Source organism: Monodon monoceros, unplaced genomic scaffold (assembly GCF_005190385.1).
Source record: "Monodon monoceros isolate NGI ecotype Baffin Bay Population unplaced genomic scaffold, NGI_Narwhal_1 Super_Scaffold_11, whole genome shotgun sequence".
NCBI classification, from domain to species: domain Eukaryota; kingdom Metazoa; phylum Chordata; class Mammalia; order Artiodactyla; family Monodontidae; genus Monodon; species Monodon monoceros.
This window is the reverse complement of record NW_021703767.1, coordinates 77,808,282-77,822,909: the sequence shown is the minus strand read 5'-3', so window position 1 is coordinate 77,822,909 and position 14,628 is coordinate 77,808,282. Positions and strand designations below refer to the sequence as shown.

General features: G+C 40.9%; 1 protein-coding gene across 8 annotated transcripts in view; it reads left to right on the top strand.

The window, feature by feature from the left end:
- The window catches only part of TP63 (tumor protein p63), a 219,781-nt gene that overhangs the window by 158,331 nt on the left and 46,822 nt on the right, over window positions 1-14,628 (top strand). The window lies entirely within an intron of this gene.

The following is a 14,628-nucleotide window of genomic DNA, read 5'->3' as shown; positions in this document are numbered from 1 at the left end:
GACAAGCGTTGTTCTCTATCTTAGAAAATTCAGAAATATTTTGTCACTTAAAGTGAATCTGCGTTGATTATATTTGATCGGTTTCTTAGAAAAGGCATTATTTCACATTCAGAAGCTTAATTTCCCTTTTGTTAAATTTTTTTCTTGGAATATTTAAAGTTTTACCTTCTCTGAAGCTTCAGAATTACTACCCACCCAAACAGGTATGACCAAGTATACACTTATCATAGCTGTCATAGAATTTCCCCATTTGGTGCTCTATATGTTTTGTATCATATGCATATGCACACATGTCCCCAGGTGCCTTTGTTGAAGCTAGGCTGATGACCCCGTTCATTAAGTCTCAGTTGTTAAAACTCGCTGAAACACACCTTTAGTTTCAAAGTGCATTTCTTGAGCACTAGAAGGTGCACTTTGGAGAAAAACACACGTTAACTCCACAGTTTACGCGTAAGCAAGGGACCAGACCCCTCTGAGACTCAATTTCCTCCTCTTTAAGGTGTAAATAATCTCCCTTGCAGGTTGTTGAGAATGCAGTGTGGAAGCCTTCAGTCCAATGCTGGCCACTGAGCAGTCCCTTCCTAAATCATGCTAGTTACTATTAGAGCTCGATGCTTTAGGGTAATCCTGTTCATAGGTAAGTTAGCCCTTCTTCAAAAAGCTCACAATCCATCAGGGCAAACTGATAAACCTCGCCGTAATTCAGTGTGACAGGTGCTATAATCTGTCTGGAATGTCCCCCTACCCACCACCTTCCTTGTCTGCCAGGCAGACTCCTATTCAGCCTTTAAAACTCACTGAAAGCCTTAATTGTAGATGAAGCCTTCCCTTGCCACCACTCACTGAGGAGTTCCTTTTCTTACGTTCATGACACTTTGTACATATATTCAGAAGCACGGTGTACCGCCTGTCTGTCTCTCCATTACCGTGTGAACTCAGAGGCAGTAGCTTTGTCTTTTCATCTCTGTATCTTAGTGCTGGCACATATAATGGGTCTCAACAAATATTTGTCACATGGTATCCTTGTCTGAGCAAAGCGTGGTGCAGCACAGAAAACAAACTGATTTGTTCAGCTTCACAGAGGACTTCACATTTACAGTTGGCTCTCCAAAGATGAGCAGGGTCTTGCAATGGGGAAAAAGAGAAAGGACATTCCAAGTTGAGGATCCAGGTGAGTGAAGGCATGGAGACGTAGCCATGTTGTGTAAGTCTAGGAGTAGGAAAGAGTCTGGCATACCCGGGCCGTGCAATGTTTGGACGAATTGGAGAGGAGCAGGAAGTGAGGCTGGAGAGAAGTTCACAGAGCCAGATGGAGAGGGCCTCTGAATCCTCCTAAGGAGGAGTTTGGCTTCAGTCTTGAAGGCATTGAGGAGACGCGGAAGGGCTTTGAGTAGGGGGGACGACATCATATTCTATCGGAGGAAAATAACTGGCAGCAGGGTGGAGGTGGGGAGACTAAAGGCAGGGAGGCTATTGCAATAATTCAGATACTAGATTAGGCAAGGGGAAACGAAGGTGAGTGTGGGGTTGGGAGCGGATTTGCAGTGTGCATTTCAGAGATGGAAACCCACTTCCCATAATTGGGGTTGTTTTGACTCCTAACATTGTAGCATTTCCTGCACAGTTGTTTTAGAGCTACTTCTCATCAGGACTGCAGTCATAAACAAGTCACAGAATATATTCCTCAAGTGTTGGGGGAGTTTCTGGTGTGATGCTTTTACTTTCTTCTCTTAGGATTCGTCTTGGTTATGTATCCTACCGCTTTGTCTATGAGAGGACACACATGTCTGTAGTTGGCCAGATCAAGAAACACCTTCTGTTCTTTCTGGTTCTGCCTTGCATGGAAAGGGTCTGGAAGGAAGTTGTTTTTTTTTTTTTAATTTATTTATTTATTTTTGGCTGCGTTGGGTCTTCGCTGGTGGGTGCAGGCTTCCTCTAGTTGCGGTGAGCGGGGTCTACTCTTCATTGCCGTACGAGGTCTCCCCACTGCGGTGGCCTCTCCCGCCGCGGAGCACGGGCTCCAGGCACACGGGCTTCAGTAGCCGTGGCTCGAGGGCTCAGTAGTTGTGGCGCACAGGCCCAGCCGCTCCACAGCATGTGGGATCTTCCCGGAGCAGGGCCCGAACCCATGCCCCCGCACTGCCAGGCGGACCCCCAACCACTGCGCCACCAGGGAAGCCCCTGGAAGGAAGTTTTATTGATTGAAGAAGGAAGAGCCCTGGCCAGGGAGCCAGTGACTGGTTTGATGGCTTTGGCCCAGGTCCTTTTGCTGCTTTGGACTTCAGTTTCCTTATCTATGAAGAAAACATATCGAAGGAGATCATTAATCCTTCTTCCGATTTCTTATCCTAAATATAAGAATGAACACTTATGGCCTTTTACTGGATTAAAAATAATGTATCTAACAGTAGCTCACAGAAAATGGAAGTATCTTTCACTTCAGTCTTGGGTATAATGCAGAAGAAAAACAGGAATGCTATGAAAAAAAAAAATAGCAATGCTAGTTTACAGAAATCAGTAACTGGACAAATATGCTTTGACCCAGGGCTGGCCCTCAATTCAGTTCAGTAAATTGAATTATAAAATCTCTCCATTCTTTTTTGCTGAATGTTAGAGGTGAATTTGTTACAAAGGATATTAACTGGTAAAACACAAACAAACAAAAACTACTTTAATTTTTACCTGTACCCAAAGAAAGATTCAACATTTTCTTGACAGATACTATATTTCTAAACCTAGCTGTAGGAATTAGACCAAGAGGGAAGACTTTGTAAATCACCTGCCTAGAGATCCAAGCATCTGAAAAGAGGAATCAGGAAATCAATGTTTCTTCCTGCTTTAGTACCTGGAACATACTGTTCTGAGAAGTACAATACAGGGAGTGTGCTAATTGGTACTAAATATAATATGATTAAGAGCTTGAAGCATTCTGAAAGCTAGATCCATGCAAACAAGTTAGAAGCTGACTGTCAGTTTTTAGAGAATCCAAGTCCCCTTCTCCTTTACCTAATTTTTTGACCCAGATATTAAGGGAGTGAATGGAAGAGCTAAAGAAGAGTGCATGTGTTATTTTAAAATTATAACTAGACAGTGTTTGGAACAACTCCTTTGAAAATTAGTTCATTGCCTTTCTTAACTAAATTCAGTGTCAATGATCTCTATACTTTTCTGACAATTTTCTTCAAATATTCGCCCTTTTAATTCTTTCATTAGCAAACTAAAATGTAGCCTTAACTTTTTTCAACCAAGATAAACTATTTTTCTGGGGTAAATTTGTGCTCACTACCCAGGCACATCTCACCTGATATATAAAAATCTCTCTTTATACAATTTGGGAAGTATTAATATTGATTAAATATTAGCTACACTGTCAGTCTTCATTTTCTTGGACTTAGGAAAGAATGACCAGTGGCCATTTGCTGGGATTAGAATAGGATGGGGGAAGAGGGCTTTGGTAAGAGAGCATTAAACTGTTGACACAAAGACAGTTCAGCATATCTGGAGTTCAGATTTTAAATCTGACAAAGAGAATCTAATTGGTGGATAAAGCTAGACCTTTATAAATTGTAGTTACGAGTTACCCTTTTATCAGTCTATCATAGTTCCTGATACAAAGGATAGATAATTCGTGGGTTTGAAAAACAAAACTAAATATTTTTTTAAAATCTACCTTTCAATTTGATTTATTGTAACTCCCATTTTCATGGCAAAGGTTAAGGATAAAGTTCATTTTATCAAATTAAGAAAAAATTCTGAAACTATCTGGAAATTGTATATGAACATTAATTTTATTGGAGTGAGAAACTTCTAGTTTAGTGACAGGAGTTGAACTCATTAGCATCTTTTCTTTCCTAATGCTGAGTTTGTATCACAGACTTCAATGATATATTTCTTAATCTCAAATATATTTTTCATTTGCCTGCTTTGTATCAGTGTCGTTTCCCTTTACAAAACATGCAAGATTATTCTTGTTTTATCATGTTTACCACTTGAGTGAAAGATGGATAAGGTAAAGTCTCCATCTAGAATTCATAGCCTTTTGGCTCGGAAGACAATTGAAGATCTATAATTATAATAAAAGAACCAAATTAATATGTGTCGCAAGAAAAAAATTAAGTTTTTCTGGGCATTGAAGGAGTAAGAGAGCACGTTCAGTAAATATTATTGGAATAAAGGAATGAATGTGTAAAAGTGGAGTGAACATCACTTATAAGGTCTGGAGCAATTGAAACACAGAATCGTGTAAGACTGTAAGATTTAAACTATTGTGTAAAATTGTTGTAATACAGTACTAGGGAAATGAGAAAGACAAACCCCAAAGTTCCTGTACCAGCTTTTTCTGGTTGAGGTAGCCCCAAAGTGCTAACTCAGAGGAACAGCCTGGCCTTCTGTTGTCTGTGTGTCTGGTTTCTCTTTCCAGGGCCAATGCTGCCAGCTTCCCCTGAAAGGAAAACTGACAGGGGTTCAGAGTCTAGTGAGGTGTTCTATCTCTGACAACAACAGAAATCCTTGTAATTTGATGTGGAAGATAGTTATTTATCTACTTGAGGTTTCTTAGCCTAGTCTTTCTGTGCCTATTCAATATTTCTACTTGAATTGATTAGTTATCTGTATTATTAGTTTTCCACCCAGTGGACTGGCTTAAATATCAATCTGTTGCAGAGCATAGTTTAAGTAGGCAGAAAATTTTGCAGTTCTCTTTTTTTTTTTTTTTTTCTTTGCAGTACGTGGGCCTCTCACTGTTGTGGCCTCTCCCGTTGCGGAGCACAGGCTCCGGACGCGCAGGCTCAGCGGCCATGGCTCACGGGCCCAGCCGCTCTGCGGCATGTGGGATCCTCCCGGACCGGGGCACGAACCCGTGTCCTTTGCATCGGCAGGCGGACTCTCAACCACTGCGCCACCAGGGAAGCCCTTCGTACAGATGATTTTCACTCCCACGATGTGAGCTTCACAACAGCACTCCACGTTCGGTGTGTTATCCTCATCTTCCTGTGTAGCAGGAGGACACAGAAGCTCACAAGTGAAGTGAGGGGCCTGAGTTCTCTAGGCTGCTAGATGGTGGAGGTAGGACTCTGTTTTCTGGTCATGCGCTCCTGTTACCGAAGTCGTGCAAGTCCGTTCCTCACCTGCCCTGTTTGGGCCCCCTCCCCCTTCCTAATTTTATTCCTCTGTTACAGGAGCACTATAATTAAAGAAGTGGGCATTCGGCTGATAAGTAGTCATTTTAAATTCACAATCCATAGCGCTTGCATTTTATTTTTTTTAATTACTTTTTTAAAATCCAACATGATCAAATGAGGTTTATTTTTTTCCTATTCTTTTTCAAATTCTTTTCCCATTTAGGTTATTACAGCATACTGAGCAGAGTTCCTCGTGCTATACAGTAGGTCCTTGTCGGTTATTTATTTTAAATATAGCAGCGTGTACGTGTGTGTACAAGGGCTTGCATTTTAATTTTTGGCGTGGAACTTGGTGTGCCATGAAATCTGTCGTGTTCTCATTAGAAGAAATGAATCTTCAGACCATGTGATCGTTCTAATTGCTTTTTCTCAGTGGGTTTTACTAAGTGACTGGCAAATGGGAAATATGAAAGTTAGCTTTGTATTCTCTGCACAGGGCTTGATGGGCCTTACTGTTCTTCTTACAGTCAGCCCCAGGGACTGGCACATGGGCAGTTGTTAGACCCAGTGTCCTGAATCCAAGGAGGCTGCTCAGGAACAACTGTCCTGAGTAGATAGCTCAGGTACAGTGGCTCAGATACAATAGCTGGAGCTAGAGACAGCTTACCAGCTAAAACCAAAAGTTACAGTAGTGACCTAGCAAGGGAGGGTAAAATAAAAACCTGTTTGCTTCTTCTATCCTTTTCTAATAAAACATACTATTTGACTTCAAATTTTACCTCTAGCAGGATAGTGAGTTATGCTTGTTCTCCTGAATATGGTGTTATGGTGTCAGGAGTTGGCAACTGATGGCCAGCTCCAAAATGTGGGTGGTGGAGATGAAATTGCTAGTTACCATTTACTGAGCATCAGGCCAAGACCTCCATGAGATACTTAACATTATGGTAACCAATTTATACAAGAATTCCGCAAGGTAAGTGAGTAATATTCACATTTCACAGATGCAGAGCTACATACCTTTCAGGTTTAAAGTCATCTAGCAAATAAATAGCAAAGCGATGGAGATCCTATCAATCCAGGGATGAATGATCCTTTTTTCGATGTGGACCATTTTTAAAGTCTCTATTGAATTTGTTGCAACATTGCTTCTGTTTTGCGTTTTGTTTTTTTTTGGCCGTGAGGCATGTGGGATCTTAGTTCCCCGACCAGGGATCGAACCCACACCCCCTGCATTGGAAGGCAAAGTCTTAACCACTGACTGGACCGCCAGGGAAGTCCCAAGGAATGAATGACCCTTGAATGAAGTGTCCTTCCTGTTTTTATCTTGGCTTTCACTATCTTATGTCTGTTACTATCTTATAGCTGTCTTTTGCCTACCCAAATTTAAACACTCCTAATGAGATAAAGAGAGCAAGGGCAAAGGCAGGCTGGATCTTCCCTTATTCCCTATTGGTAAACAGTAAATGGGATTAGATTTGCTAAAGCCCTCCCTCCTCCATTCCTGGTTCCTTTACTTTGCTCCCATCTCTCTGCCCCTGGGGTAGGGAAATAATATGAACTTCCACTCAATTTAAGCCCTGTATCATTATTTAATTTCCTTCCCATTTCCCCGTTCTACCTAAATCAAAGAAAGTATGGCGGGAGAAAGCAGGAGTGATGACAGTGATGACATCCAGAAGAAAACAGGGTGAATGAACAGGAGCGAATAAGAACTTCAGACCAGTATGCAAATAAGTTCATCTCTAAGTATAAAACAACATTGTGCCTTTGGCTTGAAAACTACCTTCCCAATTTGTGAGCATGTTTAGGATTATGTAAGTACAGTGTCTTCATAACAAGCCCAACACCTCTCACCCAAAGAATGCAAAGTGCTTTGCAAACAGTAGAACTCACAATACCCCTGTGATCTAGAGACATTTTTTTTTAATGATCTATTTTATAGACTGGGAAGTCAACTCAAGATCTACTGATCTGTCCATATCGACAAAATAGATCTAGGACTAAATTGTAACTCTAACTTCCTGTCTCAGATATAAACCAATCTAGAGTATTAATCTCAGCTCAAAGAGCAATTTTCTCCAATTTCTTTTTCTTTTTTAAGAAGGAAAACACAAACTACATAGTAGATACATTTGCATAGAAGGTAGATCTTGAAAATATTTGTTTAAGATAATAGTACCTGTTTTCCTAAAAAAAAAAAAAAAAAAATCAGAAAATTAGGTCTCTGGGGCTTCCCTGGTGGCGCAGTGGTTGAGAGTCTGCCTGCCGATGCAGGAGACACGGGTTCGTGCCCCGGTCCGGGAAGATCCCACATGCCACGGAGCGGCTGGGCCCGTGAGCCATGGCCGCTGAGCCTGCGCGTCCGGAGCCTGTGCTCCGCAACGGGAGAGGCCACGGCAGTGAGAGGCCCGCGTACCACACACACACAAAAAAAAGTTAGGTCTCTGCTCCACTGGATTTCGAAATCAGAGTAGTTTTAGCAGTTGGAAAAGAATTGTCCTTTTGCACTCTGCCGTTTGTCTTCGCATGAAGAACCCATGAATTCAAGTGGAAAATATTTTATTTTGAAAGATGCACGGGAAATAAAGAATTGTCCTGAAGAAGTTTTGTTCAGAATGTACAAATATATTAATGCAGGTAAAAGGGAGAAAACAAGTGGGATGTGTGTGCGCATGTGTACATGTGTGTTGCAGATAAAACAGATTTTGAAGGTTAGGAGACGTGACGATACTTGTAAGGAATGAGGGAGACAAGACCGGAGGCGCCGGGAAGCTCGACTACTGTGGAGTGCTCAGTTGAGACTTGTTCTTGCCCACGGCCTGCGGCATTTATGTAGAAACTGGGGACGCTTTTACTCGTTCCAAAGCCTTACCTGATCAGACCTGCCCAGGTTTGAGTTTGGGAAAAAAAGTGTTTGAAGTAAACAGGAAAATTACTCACCTTAATGATGTGTTTTACTGGCACTGACAATGCTTTGATAGTCTGACAGATTCCTTTTTTTTTTTTAAGTTTTGGAGAGTAGTGACTTGGGGGGACTTTATTCATATTCCATTTGGAAAACAGATTCTTAAGCTTACCCGCTTGGTCCTGTGAAGGCCGGGAGAGTGGGCTTTGTGCCGTTCATGTTCATGGGATTGCTCGGGCTCCTTAGTCTAAATCAGGAATTGTTCATTAGAGATTTCTACTGAAAAGCAACAAAAATAAAAGACCATTCATTCTGTGTACATTCCGTGCATGTGTCTCCCCGACTGTACCGTCGTTGTTGCCACAGAAGAGATTCTTCCTAGCACTTGGGCTGCGGGTTCCTGAACTTGTAGGTTGCTTTCATTTACGATAGTGATTAAGACCATAATCCAACTGGTTTGGTGCACCAAACAGAGCAAGCACACCCTTTCTTTCATCGGAAACGTAATTCTCTGCTTAGGATGGGTCATCTTTTTGGAAAAAAATATCATGTGTATTTTGATATTTTGTTCAAACATGATAATTAGATGTTGATTTCTTATATTTGCTTTTCCTTTCTTTTTTTTGCTAAACTTGTTAAAGGATACACAGCTTTCAACTTTGAGAGCTGAATCACGCATTTTAAAATATTTTCACCTTGATTGGGATAGAGATGGGTGGTCTGGTCCCATGAAAGGAGTCCCATGACAAAGAAAACCTGATTTCTTAGTCTGATATGTCCCTGATTCACTGTGACCTTGGTGGAGTCCAGTCTTGTGCCCAGATTAGGATCCCACACACATAGAGTTATAGGGTTTACTAATTAAATTCCTTTGAGCTCAGATTCTGCATAGTTTAGGAAGCTATGACTTGTATAGTTTGACAGAATACAGATGGATGGTTAAATTCGATAAACTTCAACTCCTAATGCTAACAGACTAAAAGAGGGAAGAATAAATTGTAGGTTATGAAGGCCTTTAAAACAAGCAATCTTTGCCTACTCTCTCCCCTTAGTCCTCTGATTGGGAATCCCTTGAGCATTTTTTTTTTTTTTTTTTTTTTTTTTTGTCTAAGTCCCAACTGGAAATGAATCAGGTGGCCAATAAGATAAAATGAGTGGAAATATTGACTGTAGTGTGTGTATACCAGCCACCTGGTGTCTCAGGTATAATGAGTATAACGAAAGCATTGCAACACGTTCTTACTACATGCTTAGTCCCCATTCTGTTAGCAGCCGTTTGCTTGTAAGATGTTTCATAGAAGTGGGTTAGGAAAGATTTGGCTTACTCGTCAGATGTTACCGTCAGCAGAGCTGTCTTTGAAGGAAGTACTCAGAATGCACACTTCTTTGATTGATTGGATAGTGATTTATTTCCGTGAGTATTTGCTGTTTTCAACAGATTTCACTCTTGGTTCTGTCCACATTCCACATTCAAGAAAATGTCAATTTTAGAAGAAGAGATTTTTTATTTTTAATTTGGTTCTCCTGAAGAGATAAATCAAATGTATGTGAGCAACTTAGAATGTCAGGAATCCCTCTTTGGAGAGTAGATTTTCTGAGTTAAGTTGGCGTATAATATGAAACTGAATGTGCGCAAGTGTTAGAGGTTTGCAAGAGTCATCAGCATTTATTAATGGCAATTTCACCCAAGGGAGATGGACTTGTTCAGAAAACACCTTTTAGCACTGGGGATAGTAGGCGATTGGAAAGTATTGGGTTGGACAAACCAAAATGTTTTGCACTGTGACCTGTGGAAATAATGACATCAAGTAGCCAGTGTACGCCACCATTTCTCATCTCACTTCCCCTAGAGTCATAGAGTCAATGACGTCTTGCTGATAATGGTTTTGGCAGTATCTCTCATACTTATTCTCAATGTCTCTATCCCGCAGCAAGCCCGTAGGCCTCTGGTTCAGCTAGTGCACTTGGCCCCAACTCTGCTCCTCCCAACTCTTCGTCTTCAGGGTCAGCAGAGGGATCTTTCCAACACACAGCTCAGATCAAAGACTGTGGATGGCCCATTGTTGGTGACTTCACACTGACCTCTAAGCATGTCACGCTCTGATCAAAGTGTTCCTTTTTGGCCCAATCTACCACTAATAACAATAATCCCTTTCTGTTTGTAAAATGCTTTATGTTTTTCAACACACACACACATATATATTATCACATTTAATCCTTATAACAAACCTGTCAAGTTGGCAGGTATTATCCTCACTTCTCAACCGAAGAGTTATGTAACTTTTCTTGAGATTACACACTAATCTCTACACATGAGAGCAAGCCTTCTGCCTCCGTGAGGATTGTGTTCCCCACAGTACGCTGTGATTCCAAATCTACACTCTGACCCACAGTCAGACATCAGAAGATGATTTTTGTTTTGTTTTCGGACCCCCATGCCTGGTCTCCTGCTGTTCCTTCTGTCCAAGATATTGCTCTCTTTCTTCCCTCATTCCTGCCTGTCAAAATTCCCTCCATCCTAAAATAAGATTGGCAAAATGTTGATAACTGTGGAAGATAAGTGATGGATAACAGGGTTCAATAAATGTGAAAATTTCAATAATAAAAACTTAAAACTTCTGTAGATTACTGCCAGCTAGGGTTGCCAGATTTAATAAAAACAAAACAAAACAAACGAAATCCAAGATGTCCAGTTAAATATGAATTTCAGATAAAATTTTTTTTGGCATGAGTACACTCCATGCCATATTTGGGATGTACTTACGCTAAAAAAAAAAAAAAGATTTATTGGTTTTGAAATTAAATTTTAACTGGGTGTGCTGGATTCTATCTGGCAATCCTGTTCCCAGCTCAAACGACAACTCTTGAAGCAGAAGTGAGGTTTTCATCCCTCTTACTATACTGAGTTCAGCCTTAGTGGCGTGACAAAAGTTTGCACATCAGTTTAAATATAAACTAAGCTATCACACTGTCCTCCATAGCCTCTTGGGCCTCCTTTCCTCTCTCCATCCTCCCTCCATTTTTTCCTTCTTTCCTGCCTTCCTTTCTTCCTTCTTTTCTCTTTGTAAGTGTCGTATCTGTTTCCTTCCTCTCTTTTCCTTCCTGGTAATGTTTCAAATTTGTTGGCAAGGGCAGCTGCTCTTAACAGGTTTGTTTTATTATTTTTCCTGCTATTTCTAAAACATTTTAATAGATACACTGTGTAAATCCAAGGCGTAACTAAGACAGTTAGGTTGCATTCTTTTCCCCATTGGGGCGAACGAGAATATTAAGTTTATGAAGAATGAAGAAAAAGTGAGCAAGATGAAGCATGTTTCCATCTTCAGCAAATGAACTCTAAAGAAATAGGAAGTAACATCATGATAAGCTTTTAAGAGGTGTTGCAAGTAGAGGTAAAGGTTTGTTTAAATCTCTCCCCACTCACCACCTCCTATCCCCACCCCGGGCAAACACACACACACATACATATTCGTGGCTCCCACAGTCCCTAATTATCCAGCAAGGAAATAGACATCTCAAAATTATTTTAGTTCTTATGGATGTATTTAAAAAGGGGGAGGAGAGCAAAAGTTTAAGACTTGAACTAAAGGTATTAAAGGGCAAATCTGATCTAATTTATTAAGTTTCGTCTTTCCTTTTTGGCAGTATCTTAACAATACCCCTAGGATCTCAGTATTTCAGAATGCTGACTTCCTGTATTTATGTAGAATAAAGAAACTCAGCAATTTGTCTATAAGATGGTGTAGCCTTGAATGAAATTCATCTTATTGTTGTTCACTTGGAACCTTAGGGACAGCTGTAGTTGAAGGAACCCTAAAGTCTCTTAAACTTTTCTCAAGTTCATTGTGGCACACTTAAAAGTTGTAATAAAAATACAGAAAGTCGAAGGAGATCAGCAAGCATGGCCTCTGTTTTGAAATCCGTTTGCTACTCATTTCCCTCATTTTTAAATCCTATTATATTTACACCTGGGCATCCATTTCTCTGAGATGAAAGGAATGAAGGATATAAAATATCAGAGTAACAATGATTCTCAACAATTATTGTTGGTCCTGTTTCATGGAGTGATTTAAAACTCTTTGCTAATCTGACTTAGTTCCTGTCAGAAGGACGGGACAGTAGGATTACAGTTTAAATATCGTAGATAGAAGCACAAGAAGAGACGCTGCTGCCACCACACAGAAGCAATAATAAAACATGATGCATTATTAGGAACCTCAGAAATAGAATGAAGAATCCAGTTTCATTGATTTCAGTTACAGTGATAAAGCCTCCTTCCAATTTTTTGTCTTTCCGTCTCTACTTTCTTTATTTCCTGATTCACCCCAGAAACATATCTTCCCATACATTAGCTAGGACTTGAGTCAAAGATTAGTCTTTAGAAGTATGTTTTGAAGTCTTTGTGTCACTAAAATAATTGTGCTGGTCGCTGATCTAGCAATAGAGCTGCACAGTGGAAATAACTGCTGAGAGCTGCTATTCGTCAAGCATTTGCCCGGGACCCAGCACTGGGCTGTAGACACTGCAGGGTTTCCCCCATTTAACCCTCACCACAAGCTTATGGTGGGTGGTGGCATCATCTCTGTTTTAGAGAGGAGGAACCAGAGGCTCGGGCAGGTTGCACCACTCGGCTGACCACACAGGGGTTTGCAGGGGGTCAGACTGTTGCTTCCCTAGTACCCCGAGCTGTCGCTGTACAGGTTAAGAGCGAGGGCACTACCATCAGGGGGCCCTGGAATTGAACCTGGCCCTGCCACTTAGTAGCTCTGAAAGATTGGGCAAATTATTTAACCGTTTTGAGTCTCGATTCACTTATCTGGCAAGTGAGAGCAATAATATCTACTTCACAGGTTACCGTGAAGATGATATCAGACATAAGAAACTTAGCGAAGTGCCTAGGCTTAATGTCAATAAGTGTTAGTTTGTTTTTTAGCAGACATCAAATGTGGGTCCTATTCCTGCAGCTATATCACCAGTGCTCAGGACTCAGAATATTTTAGCATTAGGGATGGCAAATGTTGTGGTTCATTGAAAGATACAGATCTTAAAATTTTCTTTTCCGTGTAGTAATCCTCAAAACTGTAGATGTCTAGTCATAATTCAGTCTACTAATTGAAACCTGATATTGGAAGCTGTACCATCGTTTTAGGAATGGATTGAGTTGTTTATCTTTTCTTCTCAAAATAAAAATCTGTTAAACTCTTGATGTTCTAAAAACAGTTTAGCTGTGTGTGTGTGTGTGTGTGTGTGTGTGAAAGAGAAGGGAGGGAGAAATGGGGGAGGGTAAGCACATACAGTAAGGGTTTAGAGGGTATTTGTTGCAATGTTCATCAGCCTACATCCCAATAACCTGGGATTTTGAAGCCAGAAAGCGCTTTGGTATTTTTGTTGTTTCATTATTTTTGTTGTTTCATTATTTTTGGTATTTTTGTTGTTTCATTATTTTCATATTTTTTGTTTCATTATTTATTTCTCAAAATAATGTTTAAGTTTATATTCTTTTTGTGCCAGCTATGTATATATAGATATAGATATAGATATATAGATATAGATATAGATATAAAGATATATATATCTTTCCCAAGTGGTAAGTTTCTGGAGGGTAGGGACTCGCCCCCCTCCTCCCGTCCTTGCATATAGTACAGTGACTTGAACATAGCAAGGGCTCTGTAAATGCACAGGGAGACATCGTTCAGTGCACCATATGATGTGTGTACAAGTACAGTAGGTGCCCTGGATTTGACGTTAAAACCTAGACTAGAGGCTTGACTCTGTCTTCTACCCTTGTTTTGTTGTGAGCAAACTAGTTTACCTACTTGAGCCTCTTTCTTCTGACAGAAAGGGGATAAAGGTGATTTTCTCAGAGTTAGCTGAGAATTAAATGAATAGCATTTATGAATATGTTCTATAAACTCTGAAGGACTCCATGAATGGGTGAGCAATGGTGTCATTTATGGAAATCAGTAGATGCTATCACCCTCCATACTCTCTGGATATATTCTCCCATGTCTTCTCATAAGACTGGTTCCTCTAGCCTTCCAGTAAAAAGAGTCTCTCACAGATCCAAACACATTAAAATGATTGGAATAGAGGGCTCACTTTTAGGGTTAATTTGCAAGTGAGACTCCAAAATGAGCAATGAGTCTAACAACAGACCAGATAAGATGGGTATCATCTTGCAAAGGATGCCTGGACCATGATGTAGGGTAGGACTCTAAGTGCCTCTAGCAGTCAATGGGTTCTAAACGTGTTTCTGTTCTCTGCAAAGACACAGCCTTCAGCAGGGCATAGAGGTTTAGGAACTGTGCACCGTGAGTCTTTTTAAAAGAGAACACCAGACCATGCATGTGGACGTACAGACAATAACCTTCAACCCTAGTGTCCAGGGGTTGAAGAAGGACAGCCACTGAGGAGGAACTCCTGCTAGTTTGGGATCCACAGTGTGAGGCAGTGTCCTGGACCAGGGACTGGCACACATTCCTGCTGGGCAGTGGCCCGAGCTCTGGGCAGGACTGGTGCCTTCACAACCCAGAGGCTGCCTTGTTGATATGCGAAGGTGGGAGCTGAGGAAGGAGTGGGGGCATCAGGTTTGTGCCCCAAGGG